This window comes from Procambarus clarkii, chromosome 33 (genome assembly GCF_040958095.1).
Source record: "Procambarus clarkii isolate CNS0578487 chromosome 33, FALCON_Pclarkii_2.0, whole genome shotgun sequence".
Taxonomy (NCBI): Eukaryota; Metazoa; Arthropoda; class Malacostraca; order Decapoda; family Cambaridae; genus Procambarus; species Procambarus clarkii.
Genome location: NC_091182.1, coordinates 22744354 through 22766589, shown reverse-complemented (window position 1 = coordinate 22766589; position 22236 = coordinate 22744354).

The window sequence follows — 22236 nt, the reverse complement described above, 5'->3', positions numbered from 1 at the left end:
CGCTGGACACGTTCAAGTGAATTTATATCCATTCTATAATATGGCGACCAAAACTGAACTGCATAATCTAAATGGGGGTCTAACTAGAGCAAGATATAGCTTGAGAACCACACCAGGTGTCTTGTTACTAACGCTGCGATTAATAAATCCAAGTGTCCGATTTGCCTTATTACGAACATTTATGCATTGATCCTTTTGTTTTAAATTCTTACTAATCATAACTCCCAGATCCCTTTCGCAATCCGACTTCGCAATCACAACACCATCTAGCTCGTATCTTGTAACTCTATCATCATTACCTAACCTCAGAACTTTACATTTATCAGCATTAAACTGCATCTGCCAATCCTTTGACCATTTCAAAACCCTATCTAGATCAACTTGAAGTGATAGTGAGTCCTCCTCCGAATTAATTTCCCTACCGATTTTCGTATCATCGGCAAATTTGCAAATGTTGCTACTCAAACCTGAATCTAAATCATTTATATATATTATAAACAACACAGGTCCCAGGACAGAGCCTTGAGGCACTCCACTTACAACATTTTCCCACTCTGACTTGATTCCATTTATACTAACTCTCTGTTTCCTTTGGTATAGCCATGCCCTAATCCAGCTTAATATAGCACCCCCAATACCATGAGACTCTATCTTTTTAATCAGTCTTTCATGTGGCACTGTATCAAAAGCTTTGCTAAAGTCAAGGTATACAACATCGCAATCCTTACCACTATCAACTGCCTCAACAATGCTAGAATAAAAAGATAACAAATTTGTTAAACATGAACGGCCATTTATAAAACCATGTTGCGACTCAATTATTAATTTATGTTTTTCAAGATGAAGACGAATTTTATTTGCTATTATAGATTCGAGTAACTTTCCCACAATAGACGTTAGGCTAATTGGTCGATAGTTAGACGCAAGTGATCTATCTCCTTTCTTAAAAACTGGTATCACATTAGCAACTTTCCAAAACTCTGGCACTCTGCCTGACTCTATTGATTTATTAAATATGGTTGACAGTGGGTCACAAAGCTCCTCTTTGCATTCTTTAAGCACCCTGGCAAACACTTCATCCGGCCCTGGGGATTTGTTTGGTTTGAGTTTTACTATTTGTTTAAGAACATCCTCCCTGGTAACTGCTAAACTCGTCAACCTGTCCTCGTCCCCACCCACATAGACTTGTTCGGCTGAAGGCATATTGTTAAGTTCCTCTTTAGTAAATACAGATACAAAATATTTATTAAAAATACTACTCATCTCTTCATCACTATCTGTTATTTGACCTGTCTCAGTTTTTAATGGACCTATCCTTTCCCTAGTCTTAGTACGATATAACTGAAAAAACCCTTTAGGATTTGTCTTTGCTTGCCCTGCTATGCAAACTTCATAGTTTCTTTTTGCTTTCCTTATCTCTTTTTTAACATTTCTAACCAGTTGTACGAATTCCTGTTCTAAAGTGACCTCCCCATTTTTAATCCTTTTGTACCAAGCTCTCTTTTTACCTATAAGGTTCTTCAAATTCTTTGTTATCCACTTTGGGTCATTAGTATTCGATCTATTCAATTTGTATGGTATACTACGTTCCTGTGCTTTGTTTAGAATATTCTTAAATAAGTTATATATTGAATCCACATCGAAATCCCCATTTAAGTCACCTATCGCTGGGTTCATGTCTCGCTCCAAGACCGGCCCACACCCCATACCCAAGACTTTCCAATCAATTTGACCCAAAAAATTTCTTAGGCTATTAAAATCAGCTTTTCGAAAATCTGGCACTTTAACAGAATTTTCTCCTACTGGTCTATTCCATTCTATGCTAAATCTGATTTCTTTGTGATCACTGCTCCCTAGCTCACTCCCTATTTCGATGTCATTAATTTGCGTTTCCCTGTTAGTTAACACTAAATCTAAAATATTATTTTCCCGTGTTGGTTCCTTAATGTGTTGCGTAAGAAAGCAATCGTCAATTAATTCTAGAAAATCTTCTGCTTCACTATTCCCTGTTTTGTTCAACCAGTTTATTCCGCTAAAATTAAAGTCACCCATGACATAAATACTGTTAGATCTAGATGCTCTAGATATTTCATCCCATAGATGCTTTGCTTCCATTCTGTCTAAATTTGGTGGCCTATATATTACTCCTATTATAATATTATTAGCTTTTTCGTTTAATTCAATCCAAATAGTTTCTGTGTGTGGCTCTGTTTTGATTCCCTCTTTGAGACTACATTTCAAATTGTCCCTAACATATATGGCTACTCCACCTCCTCGTCTAATATATCTATCTGTGTGAAATAGTTTAAATCCATATATTTGATATTCAGCTAATAGTTCTCTATTTTCTACATTCATCCACGTTTCGGTAAGTGCAATAATATCTATTTTTTCTGTGCAGACAAGAGCATTTAATTCGTTAATTTTATTTCTTAGACTTCTACTGTTAGTGTAATATACCCTAAGTGAATTGTTATTTTGCGGACCTTCTCTTTCCCTGATCGTTTTGCCAATTCCTTTCTCCCACAAACACATGGTGGTAGACCGAGCACTTTTCAGGTATGGTTCGAAGTGCTGAAAGTTCAAAACGATGAGTAGCTCCCTGTCGATTGTGCGGTGGTTCCTTGTAGCTGTAGTCGCTAACAGGTAGATTCTCCTCGCCTCGTTGTTGCATTAGGTCACCCCTGATGCCGATACCACTGGAGTCGACATGGAGGATGAAACGCTTCGTGATATCTGGCGAGGTGAGAATAGGATTAGAACATGGCAAAGGAGCACTATTATAGTCCTGTAAATTGGGATGAAGATCAGGTAGGATTTCCGATTTGGAAAGCACCAATTTAGTGTTAATGCTTTCGGGAGAAGCAGGGAAGGTTTCACTGTGGAGGTATAGACCTTTAGATGTAGAGACAGATGTCAGCACAGTACTGCTTCAGGAGGTTGACGTGGCACAACTGGGTCCTCCGCCGCCTATCTGGAGTCTCAAGAACGTAGTTGTTGTTGTTCCTGCACTCCTTGATACGGTAGGGTCCTGAAAACTGGTTTTTCAATGGAGAACCTGGGATATGAAGGTACGAAGTCTCCTGGTTTAAATTTCCTTAATTTGCTGCTCTGGTCAAAATGAGTCTTCATCCTCTCCTGGGCTTTCAGTAGGTTGTCATTAGCAAATTTACGTACTCTCTAGAATGTGTTTTAAGTTTTGAAGAAACTGAGGCACATTCTGATGGTCACTGAAGGTGGCATTACGTAGAGAGTCCTTGAAAGCTTTGAGAGGAGTACGGCACTTACGTCCGTAGAGCATCTCATAAGGAGATACTCCTAGTGACTCATTGGGGAGACTTCGAAAAATGCACATTATGAGATCAAGTTGTCTATCCCAGTCCTTCAAAGTCTCATTGCAGAATTTCTTTAGGAGTGCTTTAATAGTCTGATGACTACGTTCAAGAGAACCCTGTGAAGCAGGATGATAGGGGCTGGACAGTATCTGTGTGATGTTGAACTCCTCCAGAGTCTTCTTGAAAAGATCACTGGTGAAGTTGGTGCCACAGTCACTTTGAACCTCTCTTGGAAATCCATACTGGGTGAAGATCTTCAATAGGTGTTTCACCACTGTAGCAGCAATATGTTCTTTACTGGAACTGCTATGGGAAACCTGATGGTAGGACACATGATAGTTATTATATATGCATTGCCAGAACTGGTCCGGGGTAAAGGACCAACACAGTCTGATGAGTCTGTGGAAAGGTTCCGCAGGCACCTGGATGGGTTTCAGAGGAGCCTGGGGAATAGAGATGTTAGGTTTACCTGCCATCTGACATATATGACACTCTTGGACGTATTTCTTTGTCTTTTACCATACCTGGCCAGTAGTAGTCTTGTCTGATTCCGTGGTAGGTTTTGTTGAAGCCATAGTGAGAAAGAGCTCCGTGGGCCAGGTGTAGAATATCGGGCCGTATGCTGGTGGGAATCACTAGTTGTTCGACATTGGCCCAATCGTCATCCTCCTTCAGCTTGCTGGGTCTGTATCTGCGATAGAGCAACTCATTCTCTAGGAAGAACCCAGGGATACTGTGAGGTTGAGTCTCAGCCTGAAAGAATAATGGTGTTAATGATTGATCTTCCCTCTGTAACTTACGGAACTCCAACTTGGTAAGACTGGGAGGTAGATTCTGAGGGTCATGAGAGACAGCGGTAGCAGTAGAGTCAGCTGGATGCGGTCGTGCAGCTTGTGCACAGGTGGTCACCAAAACCGGAGGAGAAACTTTATCACTCTTGAACCTCTGCTGGAAAATATTCAAAGATGGGATTATCCATTACAGAAATATACATCTGGGGTTTGTCCGTGATGATCAGGTTGGGCGGTTGCAGATCTTCTGCCAAGTCGTTGCCAAGGAGAAGTTGCACTCCAGGCATGGGAAAAGGATTTTCCCTGATGGCGACTTGGACTTCACCGGTCACGAAGGGACAATCCAGGTGGACTCTGGCGAGTGGATATGGAGTGGTAGCAGTGAGGTCAGTGATAAGGACGGTTTCCCCGGTGTAGGCGACGTTAGGCACAGCCGACTTTATGATAATGGACTGAAGAGCCGCTGTGTCCCTCAAGATCTTCAATTTGAAACTTCCCTCCGAATCTGTACCGTTGGTAGAGACAGTTCCAGGATAAAGGTGTTTACTGAAGAGAGAAAGATCATTAACATCAACACCAACATTCATTACAGGCTTACCGGACTTATGAGGAGTCTGTTTGGGTTTAGTAGATTCATTGCTCTTGTATTGAGCCTTCACACATCTATCTATGGTATGTCCATAGAGTTTGCAATACTTACAATACAATTGTGAGCTCGCTTCCTCTGTACTCACTTTATCGTAACTGTACCAAGACTTCTTACTGGAAGGTGGTTCTGGTGTCAGCCGGTGGATGAGGCTGTAGGTGTCAGCCGACTTTGCACACTTTATGTAGTCGGTTTCTTCTTTATCTGCTAGGTATAAACAGACGGAAGGGGGAACACGTCTCAGGAATTCCTCAACTAGCATGAGGTTGATGAGTTCTGCAAATGTAGAGACATGTGCTGCTTCCAGCCATTTCATAAAATATCTTTTCTTTGTATTGGCAAATTCTAGAAAGGTGGTGGTACTTGCCTTTAGATAATCACGGAATTTTCGTCGGTAGCTTTCGGTGGAGAGAAGGTAGGCGTCCAACACTGCTTGCTTCAGGGTCTAGTAGTCATTCTCAGACGCTAAGGTACTGAGAGTAACTGCAGCTCTACCTGTAAGATGCACTCTAAGAAGGGTAGACCATTGGTCAGCAGGCCAGCTAAGTTGATTAGCTAGGGTCTCAAACGTGGTAAAAAAGACGTCGATCTCTGTCTCAACGAATGGTGGCATTAACTTACTTGCATGGGAGATATTGAAACTTACTGGAAGACTGGCGGTAGCTTACTGGCGTTAAGTGAGGTGCGTAGTTTCCAACGCGAGTTCTTGTTGACATTCTATAGCCATAGCAACTTGCTGTTTGTCGTGCTCGCATTGCGTCTCCAGGTGACGATGTTTTGCTTCAAGCTGTACTCTCTCACGCTCACGGAGTATTACAGTCTCACGTTCTTGTTCTTTTTTCCTCATTGCAGCTTCCTCCTTCCTCAGTTGTAGAGCTTCTTTTGCCAGGGCCGCCTCTCTTTCTAGCTCTTCTTTCCTCAAGGCGGCGGCTTCTTTCCTCAAGGCTGCTTCTCGTTCTTGCTCTTCTTTCCTCAAGGCGGCTTCTCGTTCTTGCTCTTCTTTCCTCAAGGCGGCTTCTTTCCTCATTTGTAGAGCTGCTTGCTGTTGCTCTCTCTCGAGCTTTGCGAGCTCGAGTTTGAGTTTCATAGTCGCCAAATCAGTTTTATCTGCAATAGAATAAGTTTCGTGAGTTTCAGAGTCAATTTTCCCTTCTTCTAAGAGGTAATCCATGATTATGTTATGTATTTCATTTTTTTTGGCTCCATGGGGAACATCTAGGTGATACTCGTGTGCAAGAGTTTGTAATTCAGGGTTCTTGGCACGACATAATGTCCCTATTTCACCAGCTGGATCGTTACGGAAAGCTTGGAGACGAAACATGGTGAAAGATAGCAAATAAATGTACACGAATATAGTTGTGATATGGTAAATGTCAGAAACAGGATAACGTGGCAACTGGTAACTATCCTGTGGAATTTTAATCTTTAACAATTAAAGTTAATTATAGGATGGTAAATGATTAGTCAATCAATGTCCCAGGAAATCTTGTACCCGGTACTCAATGTAAAAGAATAAGGGCAAAAAAATCCTACTAAATAAGTGAAACTGAGTTTCTAAAACAAATGAAACATTTAATTGCTCCAAAAGTGAATTAGGTAGTCCAAGAATGTAGGCATACCTTGCCGAGTCTCTATAGGACATAAGCAAGGGTTTCCCACTGAATGAATATGATACTTACAGAATTAGCGAACTTTGTGCTCTGTAAAAAGAAAGCTAATTCCCTACCTAAGTAAATATCATCATCTCTGACCGACGTGTAGGGGCGCGAGTGTCAACTGGTGACGAGAACTGCTGCTGAGGTCCCAACTTAGCAACAAAGTCTGTGCTAGAGGAACTATGGCCCTCTTTTCCTCCTTCGGTCGAATTGCAGAAGATAGGGTGCTTTGACCCAGAGACAAACCAAAGTACCAGGGTACCAAAATGATCTGCCGAAAATATGAGAAATATCCTAGGGACAAAAAGGTGGTAAACACGAGTAATAACACGGAGGGAGAGATGACCAATTAAGAGAATGACTGCGCCTACAATCACCAAGTAATCCAAAGTTATCTCACACTCACCATATGCTACTCTCGGAATGCACAATACACACAGCACCATATAAATATAAAAAATAATGATAATATTGAAAGGCTACTTTAGCAAAGTGAAGTACGCTTACCACAATTTGACGTTCTGGTACTAGTACCTGAGTGAATCTCCTTGGACAGGCCCCCATTTAAATGTGACGGGAATGTGTTGGAGTGTTGATGTTCGGCAGTCCTCCAATGGCAGGTGTCAAAGCCTGGTCACACTTTAAACAAAAATATAGACTGCGTGCCTGTTGTCTGTGATAAGTTAGAGGGAGGAACGTAAAACACAAAATATGAACAATGAAACTTTAATATATTTACTTTAAACATAAATGAAAATAAAGACAAATCTCGGGAAGTTAAATTATAGTTAAATAATAAAGAAAATTCAAAGACAATGTGAAATACAAAATACAATGTTAAAATGGTGCTGAGAATATCGGCTATGGCTGAAACCTCCCTTCGTATATGAGCTAATGAGCGAGTATACCAGAGAGAGATGTCATCCGTAAGAGCACAAGGAATATTCTGAAGTAGATTGCTGGTCAGGCTCAGACGTCGATTCGTGTAGAGGGCGCTGAGGTGCTGTGTGCAGGTGCGCAGCTGGCGAGTCGCCAATCAGAAGCAGGCAAGCTGGTGAAGGGTAGTTAGCAGGTTTGATGACTAGCCGGCGTGAGGAGGGTGTGTGGAGTGGGGGGATCTTGGATACGTTTTGCCTCCTGGTCAAAACGTTTTGTGCTACTGGTGACGTATCTTGAATGTAGCATCTTATACTTGTGTCTTTGGCATAACTTGAAGTAGGGAAGAGCAGGCTCAATCTCTCTAGAAAGAGATTATCGTCACATTACTACCGCTTCCATTAATAAATCCCAGTGTCCTATTCACCTTATTACGAACATTCATGCATTGATCCTTTTGTTTTAAATTCTTACTGATCATAACTCCCAGATCCCTTTCGCAATCCGACTTCGCAATCTCAACACCATCTAGCTCGTATCTTGTAACTCTATTTCCGTTAACTAATGGAAATCAACAAGGAGCGGCGGAGCACAGGCCCCTCAGGCTGCTCAGAAAGTTAAGGAGGTACCGAAGCGAATTTTGGTTGTGGGAGATTCCCAGGTAAGGTATTTGGACAGAACGTTTTGTGCCAGAGATAGGGGGAACAGATTAAGGGTTTGATATCCAGGAGCTGGAATTGGTGATATTGTTGGAAACATGTATGATATTATGATGGGAAATGGGAACAAACCCATTATTTGTATTAGTGCAAGGGGTAATGATGTTGGGCGAGTTAGGAGTGAGGAACTAATACAGAGATTCAGGACAGCCATTGAATTAGTTAGGAGCAAGGGAGGAATCCCGATCATATGTGGCATTCTTCCAAGAAAGGGAGTGGGAAATGAATGGATGTCGAGGGCAATTGGTGTCAATTGCCGGCTGGATATTGCAAATCAAATGCAATATCTTTCATATACAACTGGAAACACTTCTATGGAAGAAATAAAATGTATGCTCGTGATAAGGTGCATCTATCCAGGGCTGGGGTTGTTGCTGTTGCGAACTCGTTGGAACCAGGTGTTTGTTTGGGATTAAACTGTTAGTAGATAGTGGTATGGGAATTGATTTCGAGGAAGGAGGTAATAAAAGTATGTGTTTGTGGGAGAAAAGAATTGGCAAAATGATCAGGGAAAGTAAAGGGCCTCAAAATAACAGTTCACTTAGGGTATATTACACTAACAGTAGAAGTCTAAGAAATAAAATTAACGAATTAAATGCTCTTGTCTGCACAGAAAAAAATAGATATTATTGCACTTACCGAAACGTGGATGAATGTAGAAAATAGAGAACTATTAGCTGAATATCAAATAAATGGACTTAAACTATTTCACACAGATAGATATATTAGACGAGGAGGGGGAGTAGTTATATATGTTAGGGAATATTTAAAATATAGTCTCAAAGAGGGAAACAAAACTGAGCCACACACAGAAACTATTTGGATAGAATTAAACGAAAAAGCAAATAATATTATAATAAGAGTTATATATAGGCCACCAAATTTAGACAGAATGGAAGCAAAGCATCTATGGGATTAAATATCTAGAGCATCTAGATCTAACAGTATTTATGTCATGGGTGACTTTAATATTAGTGGAATGAACTGGGTGAACAAAACAGGGAACAGTGAAGCAGAAGATTTTCTAGAATTAATTGACGATTGCTTTCTTACGCAACACATTAAGGAACCAACGCGGGAAAATAATATTTTAGATTTAGTGTTAACTAACAGGGAAACACAAATTAATGACATCGAAATAGGGAGTGAGCTAGGGAGCAATGATCATAAAGTAATCAGATTTAGCATAGAATGGAATAAACCTGTAAGAGAAAATTCTGTTAAAGTGCCAGATTTTCGAAAAGCTGATTTTAATAGCCTAAGAAATTTTTTGGGTCAAATAGATTGGAAAGTCTTGGGTATGGGGTGTGGGCCGGTCTTGGAGCGAGACATGAACCCATCGATAGGTGACGTAAAAGGGGATTTCGATGTGGGTTTAATATATAACTTATTTAAGAATATTCTAAACAAAGCACAGGAACGTAGTATACCATACAAATTGAATAGATCGAATACTAATGACCCAAAGTGGATAACAAATAATTTAAAGAACCTTATAGGTAAAAAAAGAGCTTGGTACAAAAGGATTAAGAATGGGGAAGTCAGTTTAGAACAGGAATTCATACAACTGGTTAGAAATGTTAAAAAAGAGATTAGGAAAGCAAAAAGAAATTTTGAAGTTCGCATAGCAGAGCAAGCAAAGTCAAATCCTAAAGGTTTTTTCAGTTATATCGAACTAAGACTAGGGAAAGGATAGGTCCATTAAAATCTGAGACAGGTCAAATAACGGATAATGACAAGGAGATGAGTAGTATTTTTAACAAATATTTTATATCTGTATTTACTAAAGAATAACTTAACAATATGCCTTCAGCCGAACAAGTCTATGTGGGTGGGGATGAGGACAGGTTGACTAGTTTAGCAGTTACCAGGGAGGATGTAATTAAACAATTAGAAAAACTAAAACCAAACAAATCCCCAGGGCCGGATGAAGTGTTTGCCAGGGTGCTTAAAGAATGCAAAGAGGAGCTTTCCGATCCACTGTCTACCATATTTAATAAATCAATAGAGTCAGGCAGAGTGCCAGAGTCATGGAAGGTAGCTAATGTGGTACCAATTTTTAAGAAAGGAGATAGATCACTTGCGTCAAACTATCGGCCAACTAGCCTAACGTCTATTGTGGGAAAGTTACTTGAATCAATAATTGCAAATACAATTCGTCTCCATCTTGAAAAACATAAATTAATAAATGAGTCGCAACATGGTTTTACAAATGGCCATTCATGTTTAACAAATTTCTAACTTTTTATTCCAGCATAGTTGAGGCAGTTGATAGTGGTAAGGATTGTGAAACATGAATGATATTATGACGGGAAATGGGAATAAACCCATTATTTGTATTAGTGCAGCGGGTAATGATGTTGGGCGAGTTAGGAGTGAGGAACTAATACAGAAATTCAGGACAGCCATTGAATTAGTAAGGAGCAAGGGAGGAATCCCGATCATTTGTGGCATTCTTCCAAGAAAGGGAGTGGGAAATGAATGGATGTCAAGGGCACTTGGTGTCAATTGCCGGCTGGAAAGATATTGCAAATCAAATGCAATATCTTTCATAGACAACTGAAATCCCGAAGGGAGTGGGAAATACTTGTGTGGAAGAAATGAAATGTATGCTCGTGATGGGGTGCATCTATCGAAGGCTGGGGTTTTTGCTGTTGCGAACTCGTTGGAACCAGTGGTTAGAGGTGTTTGTTTGGGTTTAAACTGTTAGTAGATAGTGGTATGGGAATTGATTTGGAGGAAGGAGGTAATAAAAGTATGTGTTCGTGGGAGAAAAGAATTGGCAAAATGATCAGGGAAGGAAAATGGCCTCAAAATAACAATTCACTTAGGGTATATTACACTAACAGTAGAAGTCTAAGAAATAAAATAAATGAATTAAATGCTATATATATATATATATATATATGTATATATATATATATATATATATATATATATATATATATATATATATATATATATTTTATATATATATATATATATATATATATATATATATATATATATATATATATATATTTATATATATATATAAAATATATATATATAAAATATATATATATATAAAATATATATATATTTTATATATATATATATATATATATATATATATATATATTTTATATATATATATATATATATTTTATATATATATATATATATATATATATATATATATATATATATATATATATATATATATTATATATATATATTATATATATATATTATATATATATTATATATATATATTATATATATATATTATATATATATATTATATATATATATATATATATATATATATATATATATATATATATATATATATATATTATATATATATATATATTTTATATATATATATATATATATATATATATATATATATATATATATATATATATATATATATATATATATATATATTTTATATATATATATATATATATATATATTTTATATATATATATATATATATATATATATATTTTATATATATATATATATATTTTATATATATATATATATATATATATATATATATATTTTATATATATATATATTTTATATATATATATATTTTATATATATATATATTTTATATATATATATATTTTATATATATATATTTTATATATATATATATTTTATATATATATATATTTTATATATATCTTGAAAAACATAAATTAATAAATGAGTCGCAACATGGTTTTACAAATGGCAATTCATGTTTAACAAATTTCTAACTTTTTATTCCAGCATAGTTGAGGCAGTTGATAGTGGTAAGGATTGTGATGTTGTGTACCTTGACTTTAGCAAAGCTTTTGATACAGTGCCACATGAAAGACTAATTAAAAAAATAGAAGCTCATGGTATTGGGGGTGCTATATTAAGTTGGATTAGGGCATAGCTATTCCAAAGGAAACAGAGAGTTAGTATAAATGGGGTTAAGTCACGGTGGGATAATGTTAGTTAGTGTTTGAGAATGTTAAGGAGGTACCGACGCGAATTTTGGTTTTGGGAGATTCCCAGGTGAGGTATTTAGAAAGAAAGTTTTGTGCCAGAGATAGGGGGAACAGATTAAGGGTTTGCTATCCGGGAGCTGGAATTGGTGATATTGTTGGAAACATGAATGATATTATGACGGGAAATGGGAATAAACCCATTATTTGTATTAGTGCAGGGGGTAATGATGTTGGGCGAGTTAGGAGTGAGGAACTAATACAGAAATTCAGGACAGCCATTGAATTAGTTAGGAGCATGGGAGGAATCCCGATCATTTGTGGCATTCTTCCAAGAAAGGGAGTGGGAAATGAATGGATGTCAAGGGCACTTGGTGTCAATTGCCGGCTGGAAAGATATTGCAAATCAAATGCAATATCTTTCATAGACAACTGGGAATACTTGTGTGGAAGAAATGAAATGTATGCTCGTGATGGGGTGCATCTATCGAAGGCTGGGGTTTTTGCTGTTGCGAACTCGTTGGAACCAGTGGTTAGAGGTGTTTGTTTGGGTTTAAACTGTTAGTAGATAGTGGTATGGGAATTGATTTGGAGGAAGGAGGTAATAAAAGTATGTGTTCGTGGGAGAAAAGAATTGGCAAAATGATCAGGGAAGGAAAATGGCCTCAAAATAACAATTCACTTAGGGTATATTACACTAACAGTAGAAGTCTAAGAAATAAAATAAATGAATTAAATGCTCTTGTCTGCACAGAAAAAATAGATATTATTGCACTCACCGAAACGTGGTTGAATGTAGAAAATAGAGAACTATTAGCTGAATATCAAATAAATGGGTTTAAACTATTTCACACAGATAGATATATTAGACGAGGAGGGGGAGTAGCCATATATGTTAGGGACAGTTTGAAATGTAGTCTCAAAGAGGGAATCAGAACGGAGCCACACACAGAAACTATTTGGATAGAATTAAACGAAAAAGCAAATAATATTTTAATAGGAGTTATATATAGGCCACCAAATTTAGACAGAATGGAAGCAAAGCATCTATGGGATTAAATATCTAGAGCATCTAGATCTAACAGTATTTATGTCATGGGTGACTTTAATTTTAGTGGAATAAACTGGGTGAACAAAACAGGGAATAGTGAAGCAGAAGATTTTCTAGAATTAATTGACGATTGCTTTCTTACGCAACACATTAAGGAACCAACGCGTGAAAATAATATTTTAGATTTAGTGTTAACTAACAGGGAAACACAAATTAATGACATCGAAATAGGGAGTGAGCTAGGGAACAGTGATCACAAGGTAATCAGATTTAGCATAGAATGGAATAGACCTGTAGGAGAAAATTCTGTTAAAGTGCCAGATTTTCGAAAAGCTGATTTTAATAGCCTAAGAAATTTTTTGGGTCAAATAGATTGGAGAGTCTTGGGTATGGGGTGTGGGCCGATCTTGGAGCGAGACATGAACCCAGCGATAGGTGACGTAAAAGGGGATTTCGATATGGATTTATTATATAACTTATTTAAGAATATTCTAAACAAAGCACAGGAACGTAGTATACCATACAAATTGAATAGATAGAATACTAAGGACCCAAAGTGGATAACAAATAATTTAATGAACCTTATAAGTAAAAATAGAGCTTGGTACAAAAGGATTAAGAATGGGGAAGTCAGTTTGGAACAGGAATTCATACAACTGGTTAGAAATGTTAAAAAAGAGATTAGGAAAGCAAAAAGAAATTATGAAGTTCGCATAGCAGAGCAAGCAAAGTCAAATCCTAAAATTTTTTTTTCAGTTTTATCGAACTAAGACTAGGGAAAGGATAGGTCCATTAAAATCTGAGACAGGTCAAATAACGGATAATGACAAGGAGATGAGTAGTATTTTTAACAAATATTTTATATCTGTATTTACTAAAGAACTTAACAATATGCCTTCAGGGGGCATATAAAACGCAAAAATTCGGAAAAAATCTAATATTTTTGAAATATTAATAAAAATACTACAACGTACTGGCAACACTTTGGCGCAAACCGGATAATGTTATGATATAAATTAAAGTACTTATGGTACATTTGCATGCGTAATTATGCAGAATCCAGTGCCCCGCGGCTGTGGCGCGCCAAGAGTATTGCGTCGTACGTTCTAAACGTCAAATTTTTCGTAATAACGTCGTAAATATCGATGTACGCATAAGGAGTGCCCGAAACGCATTGCGTAATAGTGGCTTTAGGCATTGTATGTACTAGCTCTATCTATATATCAATCCATTAATGTAACATCACTTGTATGTATATACCTTACCTGAATAAACATCTGAATCTGAGTAAATATATACTCATTGGCAACCTTCTCATCCCTTGTTGGGCTATTGGGAGGTCCCAGCTCCCTGTCACCTCGTGTGTCCGAAGGAGTGTGGACTATTCTGACGCGCGCTCCATTATCGTTCCTGGAATAGCGCATTGTTGCATCTACTGCAAAAACGCTTATAAAGAGGTAGTGCCAGAAGATAAGAGCAGCAAATCTGGCACTCGGTCGCCGTCTTTATCAGTAAAAGAAAGCCGCTTTAGCGCGAAGAGTAATATCCAGTGAGAGATGGTGGCGCTCCGACACCTCAACCTCCCTCACACACCACCTCATCCTTCCTCACACACCTCCTAGATCCTCCTCACACACCTTCCTAGACCTCCCTCCCTCCAACAAGCCGAGACAGGCTCCTGAGGAAGGTGATCCAGCAATCATGCTGGTGCCTACTAGTGCCCAATGCAGTGCCACCTTGAGGACCCACAATTCGGACCAATGTCAATAGGTTAGTATGTTTTAGTGTCATAATTTGATAGTTGGTAATAACTGTAATATGTATGTGCAGGATATATATATATATATATATATATATATATATATATATATATATATATATATATATATATATATATATATATATATATATATATATATATATATATATATATATATACACACTTAATATACTGATATATATACTTAATATACTTAATATATATATAATATGTGTATAATATACACACTTAACAAAAGAATAGGGGTGGTAGGAGAAGAAAATATCAAAGTGTTCAGTGAGGATCCACAAGGTCTTCTCTGAGTACTCTTTATTTTCTTCTCCGAGGCTATGGGTCCCTACATTTGCACCAGAGGTGGTACCCCTTCTAGGTTTAAAAAAAAAAAAAAAAAAAAAAAAATATATACATATATATACATATATATATATACAAATATTTATATATATATATATATATACATATACATATACATATATATATATATATATATATATATATATATATATATATATATATATATATATATATATATTAGTATATTTTGGTAGCAGTCTTTCCTGTAGACATATTTTATTAAATATGACCGAAAAAGTAAGATTAATAATTCTAACACGAATTTTCTCAATCTTTCGTACATTATGCTTCACTGTTGGAGGTAAATCAAAAATCACTTCTCCAAAATTCATTTTTATTTCTAGTCTGACGCGACACGGGCGCGTTTCGTAAAACTTATTACATTTTCAAAGACTTCACAAATACACAACTGATTAGAACTTGCGTTTCCCTGATTTTATATCTACATTTGAGTGAGGTGGGAAGGGTGATGTGGCATTACATTTGAGTAAGGTGGGAAGGATGATGTGGCATTAGAGGATATTAATAGGGTATTAAAAGTATCAACACAAGACAGAACACGAAACAATGGATATTGAATAGAAGTGTTTGTAGAAAGCCTATTGGTCCATATTTCTTGATGCTTCTATATTGGAGCGGAGTCTTGAGGTGGGTAGAATATAGTTGTGCAATAATTGGCTGTTGATTGCTGGTGTTGACTTCTTGATGTGTAGTGCCTCGCAAACGTCGAGCCGCCTGCTATCGCTGTATCTATCGATGATTTCTGTGTTGTTTACTAGGATTTCTCTGGCGATGGTTTGGTTATGGGAAGAGATTATATGTTCCTTAATGGAGCCCTGTTGTTTATGCATCGTTAAACGCCTAGAAAGAGATGTTGTTGTCTTGCCTATATACTGGGTTTTTTGGAGCTTACAGTCCCCAAGTGGGCATTTGAAGGCATAGACGACGTTAGTCTCTTTTAAAGCGTTCTGTTTCGTGTCTGGAGAGTTTCTCATGAGTAGGCTGGCCGTTTTTCTGGTTTTATAGTAAATCGTCAGTTGTATCCTCTGATTTTTGTCTGTAGGGATAACGTTTCTATTAACAATATCTTTCAGGACCCTTTCCTCTGTTTTATGAGCTGTGGAAAAGTAAGTAAGTAAGTAATTATCAAAAGAAGGCACCAAACCGGGAAGGCTATGTAGCACCATCAAATACGCAAAATAATCAGAGGGCGCTAAATATCACCAAGGATGCCAATACGAGAACAAAAACGCATAAGGCGAACGATATCAAAAGTATCCGAGTCACCAAGAATTCTATCGAGGGACAGGTGACCGCGAGGGGCGGTCGGAAAGCAAGACATACGCTCGTCCTGGAAGTCAGGACATTCAAGAAGGACATGCACGACCGTAAGAGGGACAATGCAACTAGGACAATAAGGAGCAGGGCGGCGCTCCATCAAGTGACCATGGGTTAAGCGAGTATGGCCAATACGCAACCTCGCCAGAGCTGTTTCCCACCGCCGGTTACGGTGGAAGGAGGACTGCCACGAGGAAACACAACATTTAAGAGTACGTAGCTTGTTACCAGTAACAGACAACCAAGAAGCCTGCCAACGGGTAAGGACTGAGGAATGGATAACCGGGTAAAAGTCGGAATACGGAATGCCCTTACGAGAGATGGGACAAGAGCGGACAGCTTCCTTGGCGGCAGCATCCGCACGCTCATTTAAAGACACACCAATATGGCTGGGAACCCAACAAAACTCAACCGACTTAAATTTACTATGAACGAGAAACAGCCAATGCTGGATCTCGACAACCACTGGATGAACTGGATTAAAGGACCCGAGAGCCATGAGGGCACTACGAGAGTCAACAACAACTACAAAGGAAGACTGACAACGAGAAAGTAGGAGACGAAGAGCATAGAGAATAGCATAAAGTTCCGCTGTAAAGATGCTAGTCTCCGGAGGCAAGCGACACATATAAGTGCGATCAGGAAAAACAACAGAGTAGCCAACACCGTCCGCTGACTTAGACCCATCGGTGAAGACAGAAACGGAGCGGGAGTGAGAAGAAAAGTGCTCGAGGAAAAGGCGTTTTAGAACCGTAGGAGGGGTAAAAGCTTTAGTGATACGGGTCAAGTAAGTACAAAACCGCGGAAGAGGGACCCTCCACGGGGGCAAAGAAGGAACAACACGAGGAGAAACATCAGAAATACGAACGGAAAGAGAATCCTGCAGGCGAGATAACCGGACAGAAAGAGGGAGGTGGTGAAGAGGAACAGGAACCGCAGGAGGGGTAAAAGTTAAAGCACGACAGAGGCGAGAGGAAGGATGTTGCAAGGACCGCGCAAGATAGCGAAGACAGTAGCGATCACGGCGGTCCTGGAGAGACAGGAAGCCAGTGTCAACATACAAGCTAAGGACGGGAGTCGAACGAAAGGCACCAGAACTGAGGCGCAACCCAGTATGGTGCAAAGCATCAAGACGGCGAAGAGTAGAAGGAGAAGCAGACGAGTAAGCAGGGCAACCATAATCGAGCTTAGACAGGACGAGAGAAGAATGTAAAGCAAGGAGAGTGCGCCTATCTGCCCCCCAAGAAGTATGGGACAAGACCCGAAGGAGGGTAAGGGCCTTAGAGCACTCAACACGGAGGTAAGAGATATGGGGAGACCAAGACAAACGAGTGTCAAGGAATAACCCCAAAAGCTTCGCGGAATCTTTGTATTCAAGGGGATGACCATAAAGAGACAAAGAGGGACGAAGAACAACCCGTTTCCGCGTAAATGTCATGGCACAAGTCTTAGAAGTAGAGAACTTGAAGCCATGATCAGTGGCCCAAGACGACACGGCATCAATTGCAAGTTGAAGCCGGCGTTGAAGGAGAGGCGAATCATCACCCTGACAACAAAGGGTAAGATCATCGACATAGAGAGCGGAGAAGACACCAGAAGGAAGAGAGGAAAGAAGACCATTGAGGGCAACCAGAAAAAGAGTAGTGCTCAGAACACTACCCTGGGGCACACCTTCGTATTGCTGAAAAGAGGGAGAGAGAGCGGTACCAAGGCGCACCCGAAAGGAACGACGAGAGAGGAAGCTGCGGAGAAAGAGAGGGAGATGACCACGAAGGCCAAAAGAATGAAGTTGAGATAGGATATGATAACGCCAAGTGGTGTCGTAAGCCTTTTCCAGGTCAAAAAGGACGGCAACAACGGAGGTCTTCGCAGCAAAAGCAGTACGAATATAGACCTCCAAGTTCACCAGGACATCTGTCGTGCTGCGGCACTTGCGGAAACCAAATTGAGAAGGGGAGAGGAGGTGATGGTGTTCCAGGAACCACATCAGACGAACGTTAACCATACGTTCAAAAAGTTTGCAGACACAACTTGTGAGAGCAATAGGGCGAAAGTCCTTAGGGGAAGTACCCAGAGACCCCGGTTTGCGAACAGGGAGGACAACGGCATCGAGCCAGTCCTCAGGGACTGACGACGACTCCCAGATCCGATTATACAGACTCAGTAAATACTGAGACGTGCTCGGAGGGAGATGGCGAAGCATCTCATAATGAATACCATCGGAGCCCGCCGCCGTAGAACCGCAGAGGGCCAGAGCAGAACGAAGTTCAGAGAGAGAGAAGGGATCATTATAGGGAAGCTGAAGATGAGTGCAGAAATCTAAAGGACGAGACTCAAGGACAGGTTTACGAAGAAGGAAAGATTGGGGAAGATGAAGACCAGAGCTAACAGAAGAAAAGTGGGAACCCAGTTCGGAAGCGACCTGCAACGGGTCCGCCACAAGAGTATCATGGAGGTGAAGGACCGGTGAAACATCGGGAACGAACTTACCCGCTATCTTGCGGATACGCTTCCAGATCTGGGCCAGAGGGGTTTCGGACGTAATTGTTGAGACATAAGATGCCCAACATTCACGTTTAGCCGTACGGATGGCCCTACGGGCCACCGCACTCGCTTTCCGAAAGAAAAGAAAAGAATCGGTCGTCTGCCTACGGCGGTGCCTCTTCCAGGCTGCACGCTTACAGCGGACAGCCCGAGCACAGTCCGCATTCCACCAGGGAACGCACTTCCGTGGACCCCGAGAGGAAGAGCGAGGAATAGAGCGGAGGGCAGCGTTGAAGACAGTGCCATGAAAAAGGAGGAGAGCGCGAGAGAGAGGCAGAAGGGAGAGGTCAGAGAGAGCAGCACTGAGGGTAAATAGGGTCCAGTCTGCCTTAGCAAACTGCCACCTAGGGAAAGAGAGGGAAGGGCGAAAAGAGAAAAAGGAAACAAGGATGGGGAAATGATCACTTCCATGGAGGTCATCAAGAACCTGCCACGTGAAATCTAAGTAAAGAGAAGAAGAGCAGAGAGAAAGATCAAGACAAGAAAGGGTGCGAGTCCGAGAGTCCAAATGAGTGGGCTCACCAGAATTCAGAAGAGACAGGGAAGAAGATAGGAGAAACGGCTCAAGGAGGCGACCCCGGGTATTCGTTAGAACGTCACCCCAAAGAGAATGACGACAATTGAAGTCACCCAGCAGGAGCACAGGCTCCGGCAAGGAGTCTAGGAGGTGTTTCAAATCAGGAAGAGAGAGCGGGACACTCGGGGGGAGATAAATGGAACAAACTGTGTACCATTTCCCCACAAAGATACGAGCAGCAGAACAATGGAGAGGCGAAGGAAAAAGTAAAGGAACAAAGGGAACATCTGCACGAATCAAGAGAGCAGAAGAATTAGAAGCCCCAGCAATGGCTGGGGGGGGGGAGAGAAAGGAATAGCCACGAAAACGACCAGGACGAGCACCAAGCATTGGCTCCTGGAGACAGACACAAAGGGGCGAAAACCGCGAAATCAGAAGTTGGAGTTCGAGGAAATTGGCGTAATAACCTCGAACGTTCCATTGAAGAATGGACAACGACGGGAAGAGAAAGGACAAAAACAGAGAACAAGGAAGAAACAAAGGCGAAAGAGCAACAGAGCACGTTAAAGAATATCAGGGTCGGGATCAGGGTCAGCAAAGTCAGGGTTAGGGGGCATGGGTAAACTGAGCAAAGACGGAGGGAAGGAAACGGGAGAACAGATCAGAGGTGGGCGGGCGGGGTCCGGAGGAGGAGGAGGAAGAGGAGGAGACAACGGAGAGGAGCAGTCAAGGACAGCAGTAGGAAGAGGGGGAGTAGGAAGAGGGGGAGTAGAAAGAGGGGAGCGCACCCCAGCAAGAGCAGCAACCGAAAGGGAAGCAGGGGCCAAAGAAACCTCCATAGCAGGAACAGGGGGCGCAACCACTGAAACGGGAGGGGAAGGAGCAACAGAGCCAGAAGTAGGAGCCAAGGAAGAAAGCGAAGCCTTCTTACCCGCCGGGGAAGAGGAAGGAGAGGAGCCAGGCTTACGCTTCTGACTTAAAGAGACAGGTGTCCCAGCAACTACGTACCGGGCAACGGATTCCAGTGTCTCAACAGGAGAAACCGAACGAGAGCACACACGACGACCGTTAGGAGAGCGATGGACATCCGCCTGCACCGACAGGCGGCGGGGAGAGCCGATAGATGGAGGAAGAGGATGGGAAGGAGGATCGGAGGGGGACGAGGAAGAAGACACAGGAGACATGACAGACCGGGTTGAAAGAAGGGGAACCCCAGACAGAGGACCAGGAGGGGGACCCCTCGGGAAAGAACTCAAAGGAACAGAGGAGGGGGCAGTGGGCGTATCAGGGTCCAAGGCCCGGAAACGGTTGAGAGTCTGAGGAAGGGGGGAAGGACGAGGAGAGGAAGAGCGCAACACGCGAGCATAAGAGATGTTAGTATAAGGCGGGAGCCGGCGAACCTGGCGCCTCGCCTCAGGAAAAGACAAACGCTCCCGGTGCTTCAGGTTAAGGACGGCCGCCTCAAGCTTGTAATGGACACAGGCACGGGAGAACGTAGGATGGGCCTCACCGCAGTTGAGGCAGCGAGCTTGGGGAGAAGTGCACTCCGACTTAGAGTGACCTTCACTCCCACACAAAGGACAGAGAGAGACAGTCCCAGAGCAGCGGAGGGCACCATGCCCAAACCTCCAGCACTTATTACAAAGTCGAGGAGAAGGAATATACTCCTGGACAGAGCACCGAGCACCAGCAAGAATGACAGAGGATGGAAGGGTCCTACCATCAAAGGTGATCTTCACAACGCGAAGGGGTTGACGGCGACGAGTCAACCTGGAGGACAGAATGGCCTTGGGCATCAAGGATATGCCGAATATCATCGTGGCAATCCTGCAGATTCCGAACACCGGTTGCAACATGGGGTGGGAGGAGAATAGTGCCAACACTGGAATTCATCGGAACGTTCTTGGAGACCCGAACAGGGATCTCGCCAAGGCAAGATAAGGCAGCCAAGCGGGAAGCCGCATCCTGAGAAGGAGCAGCAACGACACGTGTACCGAGACGAGTGGGGTTGAAAGTAACACACGCATCCACGGAATCTACAAGATGCCGATGGAGGGAGAAATCGTCAGGAGGCGCAGAATCAAGAGGGAGGAGATCAAAGTATTTGGCCCATGAAGCAGGACCAAACAAGGCCTGATACGCATCAGCACGGGAAGGAATCGAGCGAGTGCGGTTGGGGCGCGAACGGCGTTGAGAACCCCTAGAGAGAGAGGGGTCAAAAGGCGCAGTAGTCACAACGAAAGACTTAGCCACACCAGGGGACGAAGTGGCCACCACCGGGGGCTGGAGGCTCGACCCAACCTCAGAGGAGGGAGGGGAGCTGGGGGAAGAAGTCAGGACGGTCAAAGGAGGAGCAAGGTCGGGGCCCAACGCAGCGGGAGCTACAGAGCCTGGTCTTCCAATACAGGCCGACTCGGGGGCTTGGTCGCCCACCCCACGAGCCCGAGAGGGTACAACGGAAACATTCAACGACATAGAGACGAAAGTGACAAATTCATCCACGAATGTGCCCCCATACCCACCATGGAGCCACAATTAGAGGCAGGACACCCAACAGGAAGCTATCGCTGATCATGCCGGGGCCCCCTAGGGGTGCGTCGTGAGTATACGCCCCACAAACGCCACCTTAAGAACCGTCAGTCCGTCGAGATCGGGTTCA